Source organism: Triticum aestivum, chromosome 7D (genome assembly GCF_018294505.1).
Source record: "Triticum aestivum cultivar Chinese Spring chromosome 7D, IWGSC CS RefSeq v2.1, whole genome shotgun sequence".
Classification (NCBI taxonomy): domain Eukaryota; kingdom Viridiplantae; phylum Streptophyta; class Magnoliopsida; order Poales; family Poaceae; genus Triticum; species Triticum aestivum.
The window spans coordinates 451,350,379-451,370,013 of NC_057814.1; the positions used below are offsets into that span (position 1 = coordinate 451,350,379).

The 19,635-nt window shown below is 42.3% G+C and overlaps 1 non-coding gene across 1 annotated transcript; it reads left to right on the plus strand.

Moving 5' to 3' along the window:
- Positions 1–3,086: 3,086 nt before the first annotated feature.
- Positions 3,087–3,160, plus strand: TRNAW-CCA (transfer RNA tryptophan (anticodon CCA)). The gene has a single exon. It is a non-coding gene; the product is annotated as a tRNA-Trp (tRNA).
- The last annotated feature ends 16,475 nt before the right edge of the window (positions 3,161–19,635 follow it).

Sequence of the window (19,635 nt, forward strand, 5' to 3'; positions counted from 1 at the left end):
TTTTCATAAAAAAAGTTCATCAAAACCTATCAACATGGGATCTGGTTTTGAAGATCTCGACGCGAGGAATCCAACGGTGAAACAGTTCAAGATTTGAATGTACGGTTTAAGAGATAAAATGTTTTGAATAAACGGATCTACGAAAAAGGGAAAACTCTCAGGTTGCGACAAGTGGCGCACATGCAGCGTCACTTGTCACAACCTGGGAAGGTGGGAGTGATCTTTGTAACGAGTACCCCTCGACTAATGATTTCGATGAATTCTGGCTACATTTTTCAGAGGAAAATTTCTTACTACGTTGGCCCAACGGATAACAGAGATTTAACTAATGCGCAGCCTTCTTTTTAGGGAAACATCCCATCTATTAATCATCCGTAGTCATGGCACTACATTGAATATCATAAATAGCAAAAACTTGTATCTAGGCCTATAAGGGCATGTCCAATACTGGACTCTTAACGAGACGCTTATGAAGAAAAATAAATAAATACCATAAAATAGAAAATGTCTAAGCGCCCTAGCTCCCAATGCATGGCGCTCCGTAGCCTAATGAGAGCTCCTGTTCGGCGCCTAACACCTTCTTGGACGCATTAGGCTTCTGTTCTGCGAATCTACTAACGAGAACTGCCGTACAGTCCTATCTTTTTTTAAGAAAGATCGTAGATGAACGTTTCGTTTCGTTACCTAAGTAGTTGAGCAATTCATTCCAAGGTAAACAAAGAGGTATTTCCTTTTCTCGTTCAGTCCTTCTCTCCTTCCATCCCAGTAGGCCTATTCATGCTTTTTTGCTATCCATCTTGATCAAATAGAAGAAGGGGAAATTCAGACTAGGCAAAACACCTCAAAAAGTGAAAAAAAGATAAAACAACTTTCTTATTGTCAAGTAGTAAACCATAGTTCTCATCCTAGGAAACCATATCGATCATCGGTTCAGAGCTCCCAACTACGAAGCTCTTTTCTAGAGCGAGTCAACAATTCGTGGATCCATGGTTTGGATGAAGCTATGTACCCGGGTAGAGATGATTTGTCTAAAAGATGTTCCGCTCATCCAAGAATCTGAAACTTCATCTACATAAACTCATAAATAGCCCTTTCCTTTCTTTTCTTGACTTAAAAAGGTAATCAATCCTTTCTTTTCATCTTTTATCAAGTCTTCCTCTTCCTGATTGAGTCAATCAGGGATAGAAATTCGGATCAACTATGAGGAGCAGGGCTGCTGGGCAAGTGAATGAACTCTGTCCTAGGCATTTCCAATAAGTTCAGTGAAGTGAGGGCGAAGCCTTTTTTGAGAGGGAAAATACACTCCAAATGATATTCCATAATGGAAGGAATGAGTGGAAGATTTACTGGAAGAAAAAAATACGATACTTTTCTAGTCGTAGGTAGGGCTACCTATCTAGTTTCGTGCTTCGGGCGTACCAGATTCAATAGGCTAGGTTATAGCTGACAGATTTCTTTAAGAACTAGCCGCCTATAAGCCTCGCTAGTAGTATTCCTGCCCAGTGCCGGAGTAGTGACTCACAAGGTAAGTTCTCCTCGATGCATTTCCAACACTCTCTTTTTCTACGTTCACTTTTGATTCCTCAGTAGGTAGGGACAACGTTCGAGATCTCATCCGACCGTCTATTTCTCACTGATTGGGAGATTGGAATTGAATCCGAGGAGAACTGATTGGATGTCATGGAACGAATGGGGCACTACGTTGGTTACCCACTGCTAGCCTAGCGGAGATTTCTCTATTTGTTGAAAGTGGAAAGGAGTCATATTTGAATCGGAAAGTTGGGCTCGTTCACTCACACCTTTCTTTGATTATCAATGACTTGGCTTCTTGCTCAAGTAAGCACCCGGCATACCAATTCATTATCCTTGGGGCTCGGCTCGCTCCTTCCTATCTACGTTATTCTTTCTTTGTTACTCTCGTAATGACGTTCCGAAAGAAATCAAGGTTACCAGGTCACAGCTCTGATTCTTCTTCCCTTATAGAACCTTCCCGCAAGAAATCAGTGGAAGTGGGTCCGCCCCTACAACTCATCAAATCTGCCTTCTTTTCTGTTCTGCGCTGTACATATTCTCAAGTTATGAGAAAGAATGGATTTGAATGCAATTTGGAATTAACAAAATAAACGAATGAAGAATATTTTTACCTCTTATATGATAAGCAATCAAAGCATTTGAACTGCTCAATGAACAATAAAGAAAGAGCTAAGGTAAAAAAGTATATGTGTTACTAATAGTAAACCAATTTTATTTGGAGTTTGCTTTCAGCTGAACATGTTATAACTACAAATGAGGTGAGGCTTGATTAGGTGGCTTTGCAAGAACTAGGGAGGAACACAAGTTATGTACTTTAGGCTAAACATATGAATTTAGAAGATCAACTTTTCCAATTGGACATAAACAAAAGCAACCAATAATATATATATATATATAAACTTCCATAATATTTTCTCTATGGTGAAGTAATTTCATCGATAACCACTAAACGATTAAGTAGCGATGTATGCAAAGCTAGACAACGAACATTTCATAATACACTCGTTCTGCATATCTTTAGGATAAAAGATAAAACTGCGAAAAAATCTGTTTTCCTAAATAAAAAGATCAAGAAATCTATTTTGTATGGTTCTTATTTCGTTGAAAACGTTTCCATGAGACTTTCTTTCATTGAAGAAGTCCATGACTTGTTCTAGGTGATATGAGGTTGAACAGGCTTTAGAAAAAATGCAAAGAAGGGTACATGAGGGTGGAATAAAAATCAAAAAGATGACCCCTTCTTTCTTCCTGAGCATTACCGATAAATATTCATTCTTTATACGTTAGGTTGGGTTTCAGATGTATATCATTTATTATATGAAACCAAAAAGAAGAAATGACAAGAAAGTTGTATATAGATGGAGGAATAAATTATGATGTGGAAAACAAGGCAGGGGTTCAAATCCTGTCATCCCTACCTATTACTTCTCCTATGGGCAGTAACGAGGGATCAATTGAGATCGATTCAAATTGGACAAAATTCAGAGTTTCATTTTTCTATATGCATGCGGTACAAAAATCATCCTTTTCTTTACTGCTTTATCTCCCGGAAAGCGCTCTTAGTTCAGTTCGGTAGAACGTGTGTCTCCAAAACCCAATGTCGTAGGTTCAAATCCTACAGAGCGTGATTCTGTTCTTGTTATGTCGAATCCAAAAAAAAGAACTTATATAAATATAAGAAAATGAGACAGTAATGAGGTCCATATCGTCATCGTAATAAAAAGAAAGATCTGCAAGCATTCTTTATGGGAGTCGGGGCTTTCTGATTTGAAGTTGCTGGAAAAGGACCTCTGTGATCGGTTGATCATTAGTCGTTTTTTTAAGGTAAGTAGGCAGGGGTGTCTTGATCGAAACCGAACTTCAATTCCACCCAGCTCAGATTCTATGTAGCAGTGGGGAAGACCTGTTTATACTTTTATTGAGAATTCCATTTCTTCCTGCCGCACCCCAATTCTTTCCCAGCAGTTGAAAATTGATATGAGATCTTGAACCCAGGGGGCTCCTATGTTCTGGGTAGAGGCATTGATGCGGGCTATTAGAATAAGGTGGTAAGGTCCAGGCATCTTCAAACCCCACATATGCCCTCTTTGATCTAGTAAGGGGAATGAAAGACACAGGAATGTTGCACAGTAAAGTGTCAGCACTCATCCCCAAACTCCATAGGCCCCGCAATAGAAAGAGTTTACTTCGGTGCCGGAGAGCCGAAACCGCTAACCGAAACAAGACATATTCACTTTGACCACAGCCACCCGCACTTGCCTACCCGACTGGCTATTTTAGCTATTCTCTCTTCAACCTTCCTCTAACCTAAAATAGTCGTACCGCTCCCCCTTTAGAGATAGATTTCTTTATTCTCTAAGCTAGCTAAACGCCCGAAACATAATAAGCTAAGCCTCCGTCGATTTAGCCAAAGCAGGCCTGGAGAAAATAATGGGAGTCGGTGTCCCTTAAACGCCTTGTTTCCTCTTCTTTACGGTGGCTTCTTCTTAAATGAAAGAACATCTCTGCTGCGCTTATGCCTTCAAACCCGAAAACAGTGGTTATTACGACACCAGGTGAAATAGCTGCTTTTTCTTCTCTTCCTCCCCTCGACCTATTGAAGTTGCGCTCACCCGCAGCCCTAAGCCCTACAGTTCCTTCGCTTACCGCCTAATCTTAATCTATTGCCCTGCCTCCAAGAGAAGAAATGGCACCAACCGATACAATGGCAGCTAGTTCCAGGGAAGCTGCTTCAATGGAAGTTGGATTGCCTAGTTGCTTTTGAGTTTGATTTGAACTAGTTTCCAAGCTTTTTTTTCATCCATGCCTATAAGTATAATTATCTTTTCCAATCCGAGTGTTCCATCGGACTTACTCCATTTGCTTCTAGGGTCCATTTGCTTCTAGGGATAGATAGGGCTGGAGTCGTCAGTGCTAGAATGAAATGTGAATGAGAGCATAGATTGATTGTTAGTAGCCTAATGCGTCCGAACAGGTTTCTGGCGCCCAACACCTTCTTGGGCGGGCCCGGTAAGAAAAGCGCAAAAAGCTGGTTCTTCCGAGATTCGAACTCGCAACACCACATCTTTATTCCTCCTTAGCTATCCACTACACGCATTGAAGACTTTTGTCTAGTAATGGCACTTATAATACAGTATAAGAACAAGTGTCGCTGCGGCCTTTGTTTATTGCTCAGATTTTGTTAAAATCATGAATTTGAAAATGTTCGTCGATTTTGAGCCAAAGTTCATCATTTTTGATGAAAAAACTCACAAACCTAAAAAAATCATCGATTTTGAGACAAAAGTTCATTATTTTTTAAGAAAAGTTCACGAACTTAAAAAAACTCATCGATTTTTAGAAAAAGTTAATCATTTTTTAAGAAAGTTTCATCGATTTTTGAAAAAAATTAATCGCATTTGAAAAATAGTCATCAGATTTGAAAAAAGTTCATCGGATTTGAAAAAAGTTCATGAATTTGAAAAAAGTGCATCAAATTTGAAAAAAGTTCATCATGGCCGGAAAAATGTTCATGAATTTGAAAAAAGTTCATCGAATTTTAAATAAAAGTTTATTGGATTTGAAAAAAAAAATCATCAAATTTGAAAAAAAATTCATCAAAGGTCAAAAAAATCTCATCAAATTTGAAAAGAGTTCATCAAGTTTGAAAAAATGTTCATGAATTTGAAAAAAGTTCATAAAATTTGAAAAGAAAATCACGAATTTGAAAAAAGTTCATCAAGTTCGAAAAAATCGGGAGTTGGAAAAACATCATCGAAATAGGAAAGAATGAAAAGAAAAACCGAAAAAAGAAAAAAGAAAAACAGAATAAAAAAAGAAAAGAAGATAAGAAAACGGAACGATAGAAGTAAGCGCATAAATTCGCATGGTGGAGTGGTTACTCCGTTGTGCAGTTAATCACGAAGTCCATGGTTTGATTCTCAGAATTGTCATATTTTTTACGGTACGAGAAAAAAAAATATTTTTTGCGGTACGATAAAAAGAAAAACAAAAAAACTAGATGGGCCCGACCCAGGGGGAGGGGGGGTCTGCGCCCGTTTGCAAATTGCCTTGTAACGGGCGCAGAGGGTGCCGAATAGGATTCGCGTAGCCTAATTAGGGCATGTCCAACGCGGACGCTAGCGGAGGGGCGCCAGGATAGGTATCCTGGTCAACTGGCAGTTCCGCTTTTAATTCCTGGCGTCGCTCAAGCATCGATGCAAGAAGTAGCAGCGAGCGCTTCAGCCACTTTTGCTTTGCGGGATAACATGCACCGATTATATTAGCGCCTATAAACTAGCGCCTTGCATTGAAACAAACCAACGCTTAGATAGTTTTCTGATTTTATGATATATTTTTATTTCCCTAAGCGCCCGTATAAGCGGCTTGCATTGAAGATGCCCTTACGCAATCAGGGGCGCTTGGTGTAGCCAAGAAAAGGGCCAAGCATCGGATGCCAGCGTTTGCGTCGATGCCGCACTTGACAATGGGATTTGACGGCCCAACCGCTAATTGGCTGGGAACTCGATGGGATAATGATCCTGCCGCCTGTATAAGCGTTCAGCGTTGGACATATGCCCTAAATCATCTAGCAACGACTACAAATACTGGAGCGAGTCAAAGGCGCATTGTCGCCAATCATCCCTTCCTCGCCGGTCAAATCTAGTTGTAATAAACAGTCCAAATGTCATCGTGCTAAGACCCCATAGAACCAGCGCATCAGAACAACAATTGTCTGATGAAGAAAAGCGTATGCAACAAAGATCAAACCTCTAGACACATGACCGAAGACGAATGAATACTAGGTCCAAACAAATCCACTTAAGACCAGCATCGATCGAATCCATGAAGACCTGACTGAGACATACCACCACAAGCCCTCCGAAGACGGTAAACACACCATCAGAACGGGACAGATTGGGACACATTATTCCTACTAGGAGGCATCACTGCCGCCACACAACTTTAACCAAGACGCTAAACCAAACAACAAGAAGAGCGGGATCCCCCCCGCCGGCGAGGGATCGGGGTTCCTCCGCACCTCCACGGCCCAAAGGCCATCAAAGGCAGGGCAGACCGGTGGGTTCAACGATGGGAGGACGGAAAACCCTAATTGTTTGGGAGCCGCTTCTCGCGAGGAAGAAAATTAGGCATGGTCTGGGAGTAACTATTTCTTAGTTGACTGTGAATTAGTAAATCCATGTTTTGTTATTCATGCAAGACCAACTGACACAACCACTATGACATCCAGTGTGTCTTCAAACATCTTTTGTATTCAGGCTGAATCAATTAAGAAGGTGGGAGATAATTTAATTACGAGCATGGTTAGTCATGTTCGGAATTGTATTTTGGCTCGACAGCAAAAACAGGTTGTGGACTCGGATAAATTACATAGAGGGAAAGATGGAAGAGTACGCATGATTTGTGGTCCTGAGATTATCCAGTCAAATAGAAACAAATGTGTTGTGCCTGCTAGACGTCAAGATCAAAAGAAAAATACATGTGTCGAGAGAAAAATGTGGTGCAAGGTTATATCAAGAGTTCTAATTGGTTTAACGTGTAAAGAAAGGAGTCTGTACATGCATGCGTTCAACAATTAGTTGATTAGCCAGGAGGAGCCACGACCGGCTAGACTAATTCCCAACTTTCGTACTCCTCCATATATAGTTTTTGTAGGTTCAATTCCAATCGTAATTAGTACTTGATTATTAGCCTTAATTTGTACGTGAGTTACAAGAAGTCTAGGAGGGCATGACTTTTTATCATATAGGAAAGAGAAACAGCATAGATCTTGTGCGTTCGTTTTGGTAGGTAAGATTTAGTTTTCCTTTCTTCTTATCTATAGAGACCAGGTTGGCGTGTGTTTGTGCCATATAAAAGGCAAAGGCTTCGGCCGTGTAAAGGGGAGATTTGAGTTTTATTCGTGAGTTATGAACAAGGTTCAGAAAACGTCCAGTTTTTTGGCGATCTAATCTTAAGTATTTTCTATGATTTTCCAATTGAGGAAATTACTAGTGATGGAGGGTTGACCATCACATCGACGCCTACGAGCTGATCCGAGGGGGTCATTATCTTTGTTCGCGTACCGTTCGTGCATAGGTAGAGATTGTTATTGAACGTTGCGAGGAGGAACACCGGGAAAGAACTGCTGATCTTGCATCGCCGTGAAAGGTCGGGCCGTCTTCACGCACGAATAAGCATCTCGCTTGTCCGTGCCTTATCAAGTGGTATTCAGAGCAAAGGTTAGTCACGGCGACTCAGTTTGCAATATTGTCTGGAGTTGAGCATCAACATGTTGAGCAGGAACATATTGATGGAGGAGGAAGGCATTGGCGAGGTCACTCTTTTTCACACTCGTTGCATCATGAACGAACGCCGTGTCAATCTGACGATCGATGAGGGTATTGCAGTCAACATGGTGAGCATCGAGGTGGTGAAAAAATTGGGGCTGAAGATGTCACCTCTTGAAAGACCGTACACGCTGAAGTGGTTCAAAAAGGTGAAATCAAAATTACGCATCAGCTTTATCTAATTTTTCATCTGGGAAAATATTGTTGTGCGGAATTTTTTCATGTTTGTCCTTTGTCCATGGTTTCGTGCCATCGGCTAATTGCGGACCCATGGTGCAAGCGTATTAGGGCTGTTTGGAATTCCAAGAAAAATAGTTACTCTCTATCTTGGAAGGGCCATGTTACCTCTTGAGCATGCGTTGGTTTTCCCTTGAAGAGGAAAGGGTGATGCAGCAAAGTAGCGTAAGTATTTCCCTTAGTTTTTGAGAACCAAGGTATCAATCCAGTAGGAGACTACACGCAAATCCCTCGTACCTGCACAAACAATCAAGAACCTTGCAACCAACGCGATAAAGGGGTTGTCAATCCCTTCACGGCCACTTGCAAAAGTGAGATCTGATAAAGATAATAACATAAATATTTTTGGTATTTTTGTTGTATAGATTAGAAAGTAAAGTTTGCAAAATAAACGGCGACAGAAATAGCACGTTGGTGGGAGATTAATATGATGAAAAATAGACCCGGGGGCCTTAGGTTTCACTAGTGGCTTCTCTCAAGATAGCATAATCTACGGTGGGTGAATAAATTACTGTCGAGCAATTGATAGAAAAGCGCATAGTTATGAGAATATCTAGGCATGATCATGTATATAGGCATCACGTCCATGACAAGTAGACCGAAACGATTCTGCATCTACTACTATTACTCCACACATCGACCGCTATCCAGCATGCATCTAGAGTATTAAGTTCATAAGAACAGAGTAACGCATTAGGCAAGATGACATGATGTAGAGGGATAAACTCAAGCAATATGATATAAACCCCATCTTTTTATCCTCGATGACAACAATACAATACGTGCCTTGCTGCCCCTGCTGTCACTGGGAAAGGACACCGCAAGATTGAACCCAAAGCTAAGCACTTCTCCTATGGCAAGAAAGATCAATCTAGTAGGCCAAACCAAACTGATAATTTGAAGAGACTTGCAAAGATATTAAATCATGCATAAAAGAATTTAGAGAAGAACCAAATATTGTTCATACATAATCTTGATCATAAACCCACAATTCATCGGATCTCGACAAACACACCGCAAAAAGAATTACATCGAATAGATCTCCAAGAAGATCGAGGAGAACTTTGTATTGAGATCCAAAGAGAGAGAAGAAGCCATCTAGCTAATAACTATGGACCCGAAGGTCAGTGGTAAACTACTCACACATCATCAGAGAGGCTATGGTGTTGATATAGAAGCCCTCCGTGATCGATTCCCCCTCCGGCGGAGCACCGGAAAAGTCCCCAAGATGGGATCTCACGGGTACAGAAGGTTGCGGCAGTGGAAATAGGGTTTCGTGGTGCTCTCAGATGTTTTCAGGGTATATGAGTATATATAGGCAAAAAAAGTAGGTCGGTGGAGCCACGAGGGGCCCACGAGGGTGGGGGCGCGCCTCCCTACCTCGTAGCCGCCTCGTTGCTTCCTTGACATCCACTCCAAGTCTCCTGGATTGTGTTTGTTCCAAAAACGATCCTCGTGAAGGTTTCATTCCGTTTGGATTCCGTTTGATATTCCTTTTCTGCGAAACACTGAAATAGGCAAAAAAAACAGCAATTTGCACTGGGCCTTTGGTTAATAGGTTAGTCCTAAAAATAATATAAAAGTGCATAATAAAGCCCATTAAACATCCAAAACAGATAATATAATAGCATGGAACAATCAAAAATTATAGATACGTTGGAGACGTATTAAGCATCCTCAAGCTTAATTCCTGCTCGTCCTCGAGTAGGTAAATGATAAAAACAGAATTTTTGATGTGGAATGCTACCTAGCATAATCCTCAGTGTAATTTTCTTTATTGTGGCATGAATGTTCAGATCCAAAAGATTCAAGACAAAAGTTTAATATTGACATAAAAATAATAATACTTCAAGCATACTAACAAAGCAATCATGCCTTCTCAAAATAACATGGCCAAAGAAAGTTCTCCCTACAAAATCATATAGTCTGGCTATGCTCTATCTTCATCACACAAAATATTTAAATCATGCACAACCCCGATGACAAGCCAAGCAATTGTTTCATACTTTTGATGCTCTCAAACTTTTTCAATTTTCACGCAATACATGAGCGTGAGCCATGGACATAGCACTATATGTGGAATAGAATGGTGATTGTGGAGAAGACAAAAAGGAGAAGATAGTCTCACATCAACTAGGCGTATCAACTGTTGGGGAATGTAGTAATTTCAAAAAAATTCCTACGCACACGCAAGATCATGGTGATGCATAGCAACGAGAGGGGAGAGTGTTGTCCACGTACCCTCGTAGACCGACAGCGGAAGCGTTATCACAACGCGGTTGATGTAGTCGTACGTCTTCACGATCCGACCGATCAAGTACCGAACACACGGGACCTCCAAGTTCAGCACACGTTCAGCTCGATGACGTCCCTCGAACTCCGATCCAGCCGAGTGTTGAGGGAGAGTTTCGTCAGCACGACGGCGTGGTGACGATGATGATGTTCCACCGACGCAGGGCTTCGCCTAAGCTCCGCAACGGTATTATCGAGGTGTAATATGGTGGAGGGGGGCACCGCACACGGCTAAAATATCGTATATCAAGTGTGTCTAGAGGTGCCCCCCTGCCCCCGTATATAAAGGAGCAAGGGGGAGGCCGGCTGCCTTTGGGCGCGCCAAGGAGAGGGGGGAGTCCTCCTCCTAGTAGGAGTAGGACTCCCCTTTCCTAATCCAACTAGGAAGAGAGGGGGGGAAGGAAAGAGAGGGAGAGGGAGAGGGAAAGAGGGGCTGCGCCCCCCTCCCCTAGTCCAATTCGGACTCCTCATGGGAGGGGGCGTGCCACCTCCTGGCTGCTGCCCTCTCTCTCCCCTCAAGGCCCACTAAGGCCCAATACTTCCCCGGGGGGTTCCGGTGACCCCTCCGGCACTCCGGTTTTATCTGAAACTTCTCCGGAACACTTCCGGTGTCCGAATATAGTCGTCCAATATATCAATCTTTATGTCTCGACCATTTCGAGACTCCTCGTCATGTCCGTGATCACATCCGGGACTCCGAACAACCTTCGGTACATCAAAACATATAAACTCATAATATAACTGTCATCGTAACTTTAAGCGTGCGGACCCTACGGGTTCGAGAACTATGTAGACATGACCGAGACACCTCTCCGGTCAATAACCAATAGCGGAACCTGGATGCTCATATTGGTTCCTATATATTCTACGAAGATCTTTATCGGTCAGACCGCATAACAACATACGTTGTTCCCTTTGTCATCGGTATGTTACTTGCCCGAGATTCGATCGTCGGTATCTCGATACCTAGTTCAATCTCGTTACCGGCAAGTCTCTTTACTCGTTCCGTAATACATCATCCCGCAACTAACTCATTAGTCACAATGCTTGCAAGGCTTATAGTGATGTGCATTACTGAGTGGGCCCAGAGATACCTCTCCGACAATCGGAGTGACAAATCCTAATCTCGAAATACGCCAACCCAACAAGTACCTTTGGAGACACCTGTAGAGCACCTTTATAATCACCCATTTACGTTGTGACGTTTGGTAGCACACAAAGTGTTCCTCCGGTAAACGGGAGTTGCATAATCTCATAGTCATAGGAACATGTATAAGTCATGAAGAAAGCAATAGCAACATACTAAACGATCGGGTGCTAAGCTAACGGAATGGGTCAAGTCAATCATGTCATTCTCCTAATGAGGTGATCCCGTTAATCAAATGACAACTCATGTCTATGGCTAGGAAACATAACCATCTTTGATTAACGAGCTAGTCAAGTAGAGGCATACTAGTGACACACTGTTTGTCTATGTATTCACACATGTATTATGTTTCCGGTTAATACAATTCTAGCATGAATAATAAACATTTATCATGATATAAGGAAATAAATAATACTTTATTATTGCCTCTAGGGAATATTTCTTCAGTCTCCCACTTGCACCAGAGTCAATAATCTAGATTACACAGTAATGATTCTTACACCCATGGAGTCTTGGTGTTGATCATGTTTTGCTCGTGGAAGAGGCTTAGTCAACGGGTCTGCAACATTCAGATCCGTATGTATCTTGCAAATTTCTATGTCTCCCACCTGAACTAAATCCTGGATGGAATTGAAGCGTCTTTTGATGTGCTTGGTTCTCTTGTGAAATCTGGATTCCTTTGCTAAGGCAATTGCACCAGTATTGTCACAAAAGATTTTCATTGGTCCCGATGCACTAGGTATGACACCTAGATCGGATATGAACTCCTTCATCCAGACTCCTTCATTTGCTGCTTCCGAAGCAACTATGTACTCCGCTTCACACGTAGATCCCGCCACGACACTTTGCATAGAACTGCACCAACTGACAGCTCCACCGTTCAATGTAAATACGTATCCGGTTTGCGATTTAGAATCGTCCGGATCAGTGTCAAAGCTTGCATCAACGTAACCATTTACGATGGGCTCTTTGTCACCTCCATAAATGAGAAACATATCCTTAGTCCTTTTCAGGTATTTCAGGATGTTCTTGACCGCTGTCCAGTGATCCACTCCTGGATTACTTTGGTACCTCCCTGCTAAACTTATAGCAAGGCACACATCAGGTCTGGTACACAGCATTGCATACATGATAAAGCCTATGGCTGAAGCATAGGGAACATCTTTCATCTTCTCTCTATCTTCTGCAGTGGTCGGGCATTGAGTCTTACTCAATCTCACACCTTGTAGCACAGGCAAGAACCCTTTCTTTGCTTGATCCATTTTGAACTTCTTCAAAACTTTGTCAAGGTATGTGCTTTGTGAAAGTCCAATTAAGCGTCTTGATCTATCTCTATAGATCTTAATGCCTAATATATATGCAGCTTCACCGAGGTCTTTCATTGAAAAACTCTTATTCAAGTATCCCTTTATGCTATCCAGAAATTCTATATCATTTCCAATCAGCAATATGTCATCCACATATAATATCAAAAATGCTATCGAGCTCCCACTCACTTTCTTGTAAATACAGGCTTCTCCAAAAGTCTGTATAAAACCAAATGCTTTGATCACACTATCAAAGCGTTTATTCCAACTCTGAGAGGCTTGCACCAGTCCATAAATGGATCGCTGGAGCTTGCACACTTTGTTAGCTCCCTTTGGATCGACAAAACCTTCCGGTTGCATCATATACAACTCTTCTTCCAGAAATCCATTCAGGAATGCAGTTTTGACATCCATTTGCCAAATTTCATAATCATAAAATGCGGCAATTGCTAACATGATTCGGACAGACTTAAGCATCGCTACAGGTGAGAAGGTCTCATCGTAGTCAATCCCTTGAACTTGTCGAAAACCTTTCGCAACAAGTCGAGCTTTATAGACAGTAACATTACCATCAGCGTCAGTCTTCTTCTTGAAGATCCATTTATTTTCAATGGCTTGCCGACCATCGGGCAAGTCAACCAAAGTCCATACTTTGTTCTCATACATGGATCCCATCTCGGATTTCATGGCTTCAAGCCATTTTGCGGAATCTGGGCTCACCATCGCTTCTTCGTAGTTAGTAGGTTCGTCATGGTCTAGTAACATAACCTCCAGAACAGGATTACCGTACCACTCTGGTGCGGATCTTGATCTAGTTGACCTACGAGGTTCAGTAATAACTTGATCTGAAATTTCATGATCATTATCATTAACTTCCTCACTAATTGGTGTAGGTGTCACAGAAACTGATTTCTGTGATGATCTACTTTCCAATAAGGGAGCAGGTACCGTTACCTCATCAAGTTCTACTTTCCTCCCACTCACTTCTTTCGAGAGAAACTCCTTCTCTAGAAAGGATCCATTCTTAGCAACGAATATCTTGCCTTCGGATCTGTGATAGAAGGTGTACCCAACAGTCTCCTTTGGGTATCCTATGAAGACACATTTCTCCGATTTAGATTCGAGCTTATCAGGTTGAAGTTTCTTCACATAAGCATCGCAACCCCAAACTTTAAGATACGACAACTTTGGTTTCTTGCCAAACCATAGTTCATAAGGCGTCGTCTCAACGGATTTTGATGGTGTCCTATTTAGAGTGAATGCAGCCGTCTCTAAAGCATAACCCCAAAACGATAGCGGTAAATCGGTAAGAGACATCATAGATCGCACCATATCTAATAAAGTACGATTACGACGTTCGGACACACCATTACGCTGTGGTGTTCCGGGTGGCGTGAGTTGCGAAACTATTCCGCATTGTTTCAAATGTAGGCCAAACTCGTAACTCAAATATTCTCCTCCACGATCAGATCGTAGGAATTTTATTTTCTTGTTACGATGATTTTCAACTTCACTCTGAAATTCTTTGAACTTTTCAAATGTTTCAGACTTATGTTTCATTAAGTAGATATACCCATATCTACTCAAATCATCTGTGAAGGTGAGAAAATAACGATATCCGCCACGAGCCTCAATATTCATCGGACCACATACATCTGTATGTATGATTTCCAATAAATCTGTTGCTCTCTCCATAGTTCCGGAGAACGGTGTTTTAGTCATCTTGCCCATGAGGCACGGTTCGCAAGTACCAAGTGATTCATAATCAAGTGATTCCAAAAGTCCATCAGTATGGAGTTTCTTCATGCGCTTTACACCGATATGACCTAAACGGCAGTGCCACAAATAAGTTGCACTGTCATTATCAACTCTGCATCTTTTGGCTTCAACATTATGAATATGTGTGTCACTACTATCGAGATTCATTAAAAATAGACCACTCTTCAAGGGTGCATGACCATAAAAGATATTATTCATATAAATAGAACAACCATTATTCTTTGATTTAAATGAATAACCGTCTCGCATTAAACAAGATCGAGATATAATTTTCATGCTCAACGTTGGCACCAAATAACAATTATTTAGGTCTAAAACTAATCCCGAAGGTAGATGTAGAGGTAGCGTGCCGACGGCGATCACATCGACTTTGGAACCATTTCCCACGCGCATCGTCACCTCGTCCTTAGCCAATCTTCGCTTAATCCGTAGCCCCTGTTTCGAGTTGCAAATATTAGCAACAGAACCAGTATCAAATACCCAGGTGCTACTGCGAGTATTAGTAAGGTACACATCAATAACATCTATATCACATATACCTTTGTTAACCTTGCCATCCTTCTTTTCCGCCAAATACTTGGGGCAGTTCCGCTTCCAGTGACCAGTCTGCTTACAGTAGAAGCACTCAGTTTCAGGCTTAGGTCCAGACTTCGATTTCTTCTCCTAAACAGCAACTTGCTTGTTGTTCTTCTTGAAGTTCCCTTTCTTCTTCCCTTTGCCCTTTTTCTTGAAACTAGTGGTTTTACTAACCATCAACACTTGATGCTCCTTTTTTATTTCTACCTCCGCTGCCTTTAGCATTGCGAAGAGCTCGGGAATTGTCTTATCCATCCCTTGCATGTTATAGTTCATCACGAAGCTCTTGTAGCTTGGTGGCAGTGATTGAAGAATTCTGTCAATGACGCTATCATCCGGAAGATTAACTCCCAGTTGAATCAAGTGATTATTATACCCAGACATTTTGAGTATATGCTCACTGACAGAACTATTCTCTTCCATCTTGCAGCTATAGAACTTATTGGAGACTTCATATCTCTCAATCCGGGCATTTGCTTGAAATATTAACTTCAACTCCTGGAACATCTCATATGCTCCATGACGTTCAAAACGTCGTTGAAGACCCGGTTCTAAGCCGTAAAGCATGGCACACTGAACTATTGAGTAGTCATCAGCTTTGCTCTGCCAGACGTTCATAACTTCTGGCGTTGCTCTTGCAGGAGGCCTGGCACCTAGCGGTGCTTCTAGGACGTAATTCTTCTGTGCAGCAATGAGGATAATCCTCAAGTTACGGACCCAGTCCGTGTAATTGCTACCATCATCTTTCAACTTAGCTTTCTCAAGGAACGCATTAAAATTCTACGGAACAACAGCACGGGCCATTTATCTACAATTAGCATAGACAAGCAAGATACTATCAGGTACTAAGTTCATGATAAATTTAAGTTCAATTAATCATATTACTTAAGAACTCCCACTTAGATAGACATCCCTCTAATCATCTAAGTGATTACGTGATCCAAATCAACTAAACCATGTCCGATCATCACGTGAGATGGAGTAGTTTCAATGGTGAACATCACTATGTTGATCATATCTACTATATGATTCACGCTCGACCTTTCGGTCTCCGTGTTCCGAGGCCATATCTGCGTATGCTAGGCTCGTCAAGTTTAACCTGAGTATTCCGCGTGTGCAACTGTTTTGCACCCGTTGTATTTGAACGTAGAGCCTATCACACCCGATCATCACGTGGTGTCTCAGCACGAAGAACTTTTGCAACGGTGCATACTCAGGGAGAACACTTTTATCTTGAAATTTTAGTGAGAGATCATCTTATAATGCTACCGTCAATCAAAGCAAGATAAGATGCATAAAAGATTAACATCACATGCAATCAATATAAGTGATATGATATGGCCATCATCATCTTGTGCTTGTGATCTCCATCTCCGAAGCACCGTGCTCGTGATCTCCATCTCCGAAGCACCGTCATGATCACCATCGTCACCGGCGTGACACCTTGATCTCCATCGTAGTATCGTTGTCGTCTCGCCAACTTATTGCTTTTACGACTATCGCTACCGCTTAGTGATAAAGTAAAACAATTACATGGCGATTGCATTGCATACAATAAAGCGACAACCATATGGCTCCTGCCAGTTGCCGATAACTCGATTACAAAACATGATCATCTCATACAATAAAATATAGCATCATGTCTTGACCATATCACATCACAACATGCCCTGCAAAAACAAGTTAGACGTCCTCTACTTTGTTGTTGCAAGTTTTACGTGGCTGCTACGGGCTTAGCAAGAACCGTTCTTACCTACGCATCAAAACCACAACGATAGTTTGTCAAGTTGGTGCTGTTAACCTTCGCAAGGACCGGGCGTAGCCACACTCGGTTCAACTAAAGTGAGAGAGACAGACACCCGCCAGTCACCTTTAAGCAACGAGTGCTCGCAACGGTGAAACCAGTCTCGCGTAAGCGTACGCGTAATGTCGGTCCGGGCCGCTTCATCTCATAATACCGCTGAACCAAAGTATGACATGCTGGTAAGCAGTATGACTTATATCGCCCACAACTCACTTGTGTTCTACTCGTGCATAGCATCAACGCATAAAACCTGGCTCGGATGCCACTGTTGGGGAACGTAGTAATTTCAAAAAAATTCCTACGCACACGCAAGATCATGGTGATGCATAGCAACGAGAGGGGAGAGTGTTGTCCACGTACCCTCATAGACCGACAGCGGAAGCGTTATCACAATGCGGTTGATGTAGTCGTACGTCTTCACGATCCGACCGATCAAGTACCGAACGCACGGCACCTCCGAGTTCAGCACACGTTCAGCTCGATGACGTCCCTCGAACTCCGATCCAGCTGAGTGTTGAGGGAGAGTTTCGTCAGCACGACGGCGTGGCGACGATGATGATGTTCCACCGATGGAGGGCTTCGCCTAAGCTCCGCAACGGTATTATCGAGGTGTAATATGGTGGAGGGGGCACCGCACACGGCTAAAATATCGTATATCAAGTGTGTCTAGAGGTGCCCCCCTGCCCCCGTATATAAAGGAGCAAGGGGGAGGCCGGCTGCCTTTGGGCGCGCCAAGGAGAGGGGGGAGTCCTCCTCCTAGTAGGAGTAGGACTCCCCTTTCCTAATCCAACTAGGAAGAGAGGGGGGGAAGGAAAGGGAGGGAGAGGGAGAGGGAAAGAGGGGCTGCGCCCCCCTCCCCTAGTCCAATTCAGACTCCTCATGGGAGGGGGCGTGCCACCTCCTGGCTGCTGCCCTCTCTCTCCCCTCAAGGCCCACTAAGGCCCAATACTTCCCCGGGGGGTTCCGGTGACCCCTCCGGCACTCCGGTTTTATCTGAAACTTCTCCGGAACACTTCCGGTGTCCGAATATAGTCGTCCAATATATCAATCTTTATGTCTCGACCATTTCGAGACTCCTCGTCATGTCCGTGATCATATCCGGGACTCCGAACAACCTTCGGTACATCAAAACATATAAACTCATAATATAACTGTCATCGTAACTTTAAGCGTGCGGACCCTACGGGTTCGAGAACTATGTAGACATGACCGAGACACCTCTCCGGTCAATAAGCAATAGCGGAACCTGGATGCTCATATTGGTTCCTACATATTCTACGAAGATCTTTATCGGTCAGACCGCATAACAACATACGTTGTTCCCTTTGTCATCGGTATGTTACTTGCCCAAGATTCGATCGTCGGTATCTCGATACCTAGTTCAATCTCGTTACCGGCAAGTCTCTTTACTCGTTCCGTAATACATCATCCCGCAACTAACTCATTAGTCACAATGCTTGCAAGGCTTATAGTGATGTGCATTACTGAGTGGGCCCAGAGATACCTCTCCGACAATCGGAGTGACAAATCCTAATCTCGAAATACGCCAACCCAACAAGTACCTTTGGAGACACCTGTAGAGCACCTTTATAATCACCCATTTACGTTGTGACGTTTGGTAGCACACAAAGTGTTCCTCCGGTAAACGGGAGTTGCATAATCTCATAGTCATAGGAACATGTATAAGTCATGAAGAAAGCAATAGCAACATACTAAACGATCGGGTGCTAAGCTAACGGAATGGGTCAAGTCAATCATGTCATTCTCCTAATGAGGTGATCCCGTTAATCAAATGACAACTCATGTCTATGGCTAGGAAACATAACCATCTTTGATTAACGAGCTAGTCAAGTAGAGGCATACTAGTGACACACTGTTTGTCTATGTATTCACACATGTATTATGTTTTCCGGTTAATACAATTCTAGCATGAATAATAAACATTTATCATGATATAAGGAAATAAATAATACTTTATTATTGCCTCTAGGGCATCAACGGGCTATGGAGATGCCCATCAATAGATATCAATATGAGTGAGTAGGGATTGCCATGCAACGGATGCACTAGAGCTATAAGTGTATGAAAGCTCAACAAAAGAAACTAAGTGGGTGTGCATCCAACTCGCTTGCTCACGAAGACCTAGGGCATTTTTGAGGAAGCCCATCATTGGAATATACAAGCCAAGTTCTATAATGTAAAATTCCCACTAGTATATGAAAGTGACAACATAGGAGACTCTCTATCATGAAGATCACGGTGCTACTTTGAAGCACAAGTGTGGTAAAAGTATAGTAACATTGTCCCTTCTCTCTTTTTCTCTCATTTTTTTATTTAGGCCTTTTTCTCTTCTTTTTTTATGGCCTCTTTTTTTTCTTTCTTTTTCTTTTCTTTTCGTCCGGAGTCTCATCCCGACTTGTGGGGGAATCATAGTCTCCATCATCCTTTCCTCACTTGGGACAATGCTCTAATAATGATGATCATCACACTTTTATTTACTTACAACTCAAGAATTACAACTCAATACTTAGAACAAAATATGACTATGTGAATGCCTCCGGCGATGTACCGGGATATGCAATGAATCAAGAGTGACATGTATGAAAGAATTATGAAGGTGGCTTTGCCACA